The following is a 6000-nucleotide window of genomic DNA, read 5'->3' on the forward strand; positions in this document are numbered from 1 at the left end:
TGCTTGTAGGAAAAAGTTCATATATGTATATGCACTTATTATTTAAAGACCATTTGATAAACAGAGGAGGGGATCAGAATCTTTGCTGTTATAAACAGAAGAAGCTTCTTTGAGTTATTGAAGTTTTGAACAATTACCCAAGCAGTTAAGTAAGCCCACTATCCATAAAATGGTTTGCCATCAGTGACAGTTATGCTCTTAATGTATATCCCTGCATACCTTCCCCACAGCGCTGATAATTGCAGATAATCTGTTTTAAGGGTAAAAGGGCACATTTGTGTAGTGTAGCTAAAATTACACTTCTCGCCACTTCAGCCATTTGTCCTTTTATCCTTGTATCATCACAGACTTTGCGCTGCGGCAATCATCTTAATTGTCAGAAATTATTCTCGGGCACTTATACCTCTGCATTTGCATATGCACTGTTTTGTAGCCTCCGCTTATCTGAAAAATCTAAAGAATCTTTGCGGGATAAATTCTGTTCTCTGTGGTGCTGTCTGCACTTCAGTGCCCTCATCTCTGCCGTTTCTCCCACTGACTGCTGAGAACTAAGCCATCCGACCTCTTGCAAGGTATACTCAGCAGTGATCAGGACCTAAATAGACTGTCAGCTCAAAAGGATCATCATGGAAATTAATTAAAATAAAAAAATAAGAAGACTATAAGCGAGGTGTCTGGATGATGGACATTTGGAATACTCCATGGGAAAGAAGAAGCTGCAAAGCAGAGGGTTTATAATGTCTGACTCAACTATTTGATTATGGCATTTTTATAAATGTTTTGCATCGATAGGAAGAGTTGAAATACGGAATTAACTCTTAATGAATTGGAGGAAGGTATGCGCTCCCAACTGGAGAATGTAACCTGAGCTACTGTTGCCCTTTAATCTTCAGGTTCATAAAATAAGTAATGTGTTCCTGACTTCCCATGCTAGGTCATCTGAAAGGCAATGATTATTTTGTTTTTCATTAGAAAACACTGAGGGAGATAAAGACTGAGTGAGATAAAAGAGAGTCATAAGCCTTGTAGGCTTTGAACAAACACGTAACTGATTTGTTAAGGGAATATTTTTTTCTTTCTGGACAAAGCAATAAAACTCCAGTTAGGAGAAAGGAAGCACTGGTCTCAGGAAGTACAAGATGTGTGAAATGGGCAGGTTTCCAGTATAAGAAAGTGAAAGATAAGGGTGTGCATGGTTGCCAATTATTTTAATGTGCTATTGGATTTCATCATGTGTTATGCTATATATAATAGGTACTGATGGGTTATTAAAGTAGCAGGAGGCTTGCTGGCAGATCTGGGCTGTATTTATGGTGTGACCTGCATAGGGGAGGCACTAGATAATGTACAGTAAATAACGAGTAAATTAAATTGGAAGAAAGAAAGGTCATTCATGTCATTTGTTGCCCAAGGACTAAGTTTAAGTTGGTGGCCAGGGCTGGCACTGGTCAGAAAGCAAAGGGGAGAGCTGAGAAGAAGTTGAAGTGAGGCTCCGGGTTGCTCAAGGAGTGTGGGAAACCCAGCGGACTGGAACAAAGGATTTTGCAACAGCAACCACTTTATAGCTTGTGCTCTCTGTGCTCGGGGAGGATGGGCAGCTCAGGGCTGGCACAACTGGTTATGGATTTTATCTTTGACCCACACAAGGTCTGCTGGGCAGAAATCCCAAGCTCTTTGCCAGAAGTGCCATTTCTAGCTTTTGCCCATTTCTCACTGAAGTCTGAGCACACAGACTGAAGGTTGCGCAGAGCTCACGGAGCAACGTGCCGGTAACCTTGTGTGTCCTCGTGGGCTGGTGTGAGGTTAGCAGGGTCGGTTTTAGTGCACGTCTTCCCTTTTCTACCGCCACTCCCTGCTGCTCCATCTGACATTGCGGTTTGGTTCTGAATATGAGAACCACCTTGCAGACAAAGCCTCCAACCACCACCGTTGTCTGCGTGAGGCCAATACATCACGAATATGTTGAGAGGGTCAGGGAGGGAGCTTTGCTTTGAGACAGACACAGGCACAATTGAAATGTTGAAGACTTGTCAGAAATCCTCTCGGGTCTCTGGTACAGCCTTCTCTTTTGCGACAGAAGTGATTATAAATATGGCCAGTATCTGACATTCAAGCTGTGTTAGAATGGCAGCTGTAAACAGGGACATAAATTTGTTTTTGAGGAGAGCTCTGTTCTGGGGGGTCTGCTGGCAGCCTGCTGAACTGATGCTTGGCACACAGCACAAGCCATGAAAAAGGGTGATTTGAAATTTGAGACACAGTAATGGAAGAAGAGAGATGGATGGGAGAAAAGAACTTGAGGGAGTTTATCTTTTGCCTTTGAAAATTAGAACCAAAATGTTGTTGAATATTTGCTTTCAGCTGTAATTAAGGGAAAGAAACTGGGGCAAATTGGAGTTGAAGCTGTGGGAGATGCAAGTGGATGGCATCTCTCAAGCTGAGCATCCAAATGAGAAGGCCATGATGAAGGCATGGCTCCGATCCCTGAAGCTCAATAGCATGATTGATTGAGAAAGCAGCGAAATAGCTACGGAGGTAAAGAGCTTTGAAAGAGAAGGGTTAGCTTGTTGGTAAAAGAGAAAAATGTATGGGCTGATGTAGAAGGATCTAATTAAATATTTATACGAGGGCCAACCCATGGCTTGGTCATGCTTCCAAATTCAGAACTGATTGTTAACTCGGTGTGAGCGTCTGTCAACAGTGGGGTCCTCTTTGTTCCAGCAGACTGAGCTACAGCTACTGCACAGCTATTGCTGTGAGCAATCCGGGCTGGCTGCTGCAAAGGGCACGATTCTTAATTCTTCAATTCCACGATCTTAACCTACTTCTTTAACATTTAATTTCAAAGAATTGAATTATGAGAAGTATTTACCCCAGAAGATTCATGTTGTCGTAGTCTTATCAGAAAAGGCTTGATTGACCTACCACAGTTATTAGTATTTGAACAGTGGAAGAGTTATGAAAATTGTGTATTATTTTGAAGTGTGGTTTCGTTTGCATGATTTTGGCAATACACTTTCCTTGTTTACAGAAAACTTGAGTTTTAGAAAGTGATTTCATAATTCCCAAGGAGAACAACAACATCACACTTCTGTCCAAGGGAAAATAGATCAAAGGGGTTTTGTTTAGAGAGCAGTTACATTTCTTCACATCGGTTCCAGTTGTTGCGGGGCTGTTGTTGCCACATCATCAGTCCTGGATGTGCATCAGGCTTGGAATGTCGTTAAACTTTGTGCTGTGGCTTGCAGAAATGTGCTCGGTTTTCTGCTCTGTGCGTAGAGGAGGGGCAATTTTTCTGAATCCATTGAAAATGTGCTCGAAATGATATGAAGAGGTTTTCAAAAGGAGATGTTTATACAGGAGTGAAAGTCATGATCAGAGTGGCTTCCTTCCATCTCTCTGTCTTTTTTAGGAGTTAGAAGATTTATATTTCCCTGAAATAGGGCAAATCTTCCTGCTCGCTGAAATTTGTCCTTCCTAACTTATGTGCCAACGCTTTCTTTTGCAGAGGGGTTAGAGAAATGGTGAAGGAAATGCTGGCTGCGCAGCACTCCCTCTGCCCCAGCTCCAGACCATTAGTCACAGGAGAGGTATGCAGCTTGCACAGGGAGTTGGACTAACTGGGTCTGCCTAACCACAGCCCTTGGCCTGCCTGTGGCTTTTCTGTCTCAAGTACGTATTGGCAGTCTGTGCCAGCCTGTTCGGGGCCAACGTGGAGTCGCAGCTGTGGGATGTGGGAGCCCTCTTCAATTGGTGTGAAGCTGAGCTGGACCCGAGTGGCAGGAAGGCTTTGGATTAGCTTTTGCCCTGTGTAATTTGTTCCAAAGACCAAGTCAGTTGAGCAAAATCACTGCCGAGGCTGCAGGACTGCCTCATGGGCTTGCTCCACACGGACTCCACAGCAACAGCCTTGTTGACTTTTCCTTCTTTCTTCACAAAAAAACCCCAAACACTTTACGAGGCCATATCTCCAGTTACGGAGGCATTTGGGCTTGTAGGTGAGGTAGAGAGTAGCGTGTCAGCAGAGGGGCTGCAGGCTGCTGGTGCTCCTCCAGATGCAACTAAACAGCCAAAGCAAAAATAATATTTATCCTATAAAGACTGTGAGTAGGTTTAATGAAAGTTGCAAGCAACGTTCAGATTATGTGAAACAGGATAACCCTTGAGGTCATGCATTGGCCTGAGTTTTGCTATGAGTGCAACAAAAGCATGTTTTTAAAATTGAAATAGTGATGACTTCTACTTTTATCATCAATGGAAAATCTTTTAAAAACTGGACAACATTGTGTTTTGTTTGCTGCTTGTTTCACAAAACCTAGGACTATTTTGGGAGGCCAATAAAGATTCACTGACGTCAAAATGGAATATTAAAGGCAGATGTTTCTAGTTAGCTTATTTATCCCTAACCAATTTTCCTGATTTTTTTTTTGAGAGGTAAGTCTAGACTAGACAGAGCACATTTCTAAAGCATGCTTATTAACTCATTGGTTATTAAATATTTTCCAGAATAAGACTATCAATTTTCTTTCCTCTCCCTAATATCGTTATTAATTAAATTATTATGTGGCCTTTTGAAAAGCCAATAATATTACTGTGATGGATCCAAAAAAAATCTCCTTCATAGCAGCAATTATCAGTAACATTATTAGATACATGTGCAATATGCCACTGGTATGAAAAACCAAACATCTGGGGAAGACGGATGTTCAGGTAAGTGATATGAAAGAGTTTTAAGATTTAGATAAAACAACAAGATTAATATACGTGGAGCAGTTTGTCTCTGTGAACTGTTTTTAGTTCATTCCCTGCCATAACCCCAAATATATTGCGCATAGATTAGTTTTTTGGAAGAGGCAAACTTGGGTTGGATGTAAAAGCAATACAGACTTCAGATGAGGGGAAGGAAAGCTGCGCAGCAGCATGACACTGCTTTGCCACAGGACCCAGACTCTGCAGCAGCCAGTGCTGATAGGAGAAGAAATATTGCTCCATTAGCTCTCATGGTAAATATGCTCTGGATCAGGAGAGCAATAAATATAAATATAGACATTGGTTGCTGGAACCAGTCTGGGTCTTTTGCAGAAGTAAAAGCACTCAAGGCTGCTTTCAGTTATGCCACCTTTTTTTAGGCAACTGGTACAGTCCTGTCTACATTTCTTTTCCACCAGAAAATGGATGTTGCCTCCAACAGAGGTTACAAGAGATTAAGGCAGCAGATGGAGGGATGACAGACTGCATACTTTGCCTTTGCTCGGGAAGATGAGGATCAGCTGTTGCAGACTTAAATCTGTGTCACTGCCTCTGCTGTCCTGCTCCGGAGCCCTTCCCTGTGCTGGGGGGCTTATTGCAGGGCCCCACGCCGGCTGAGGGTCCCAGGCAGCGGGAAGAGCTGTCGCTGGTATCAGGGGAATGGGAAAGGGGAGAGAGCTGGAGGGTGGGAAGGAAAGAGCAAACGGGATAGGCTCGTCCTCCCCGTGCTCACCCTCCAGCCTTCACAAAATGCTTGACGCTTCAGTCTCCTTCCCAGCATTAGCACCCGCTCGTTCTTCCTCGGTGCCTTTCCCCTTATACATCCCCTGCCTCTCCAGCTACCTCACATCTCACCGACCTCCCCCAACCTTCCTTACCCCCTTTACCTTCCCCAGCAAAACCGCACGCCAGTGAGACTTTCTGATTCCTTCCCTGAAGCCCTCTATTCCCATCACCCACCCTGGAATTTGGGCTGAATTTTGCCTGTGTTGCTGGCAGCCTTTGCTCTGCTTCTTTCCTCAAAAGCCCATTGCCTGCTCACAGCCTCTTTTCTCACAACCTCCTGACACATCACATTTCTCAGCCTCTCCTGCCCATCTTCACCTCCTTTGATTCCTGCTGGCTCTTTGCAGTCTCTCCTTCTTCCTCGCGCTGTCCCCAGACGTGATCTGTGACCAGCACAAAATTAAGTTTAGCCAATACTTCTGGGAAGCCTTTAATTAGCTCTGGGAACAGAAACAACAGTGTCAA

This window comes from Cygnus olor, chromosome 10 (assembly GCF_009769625.2).
Source record: "Cygnus olor isolate bCygOlo1 chromosome 10, bCygOlo1.pri.v2, whole genome shotgun sequence".
Lineage (NCBI taxonomy): Eukaryota > Metazoa > Chordata > Aves > Anseriformes > Anatidae > Cygnus > Cygnus olor.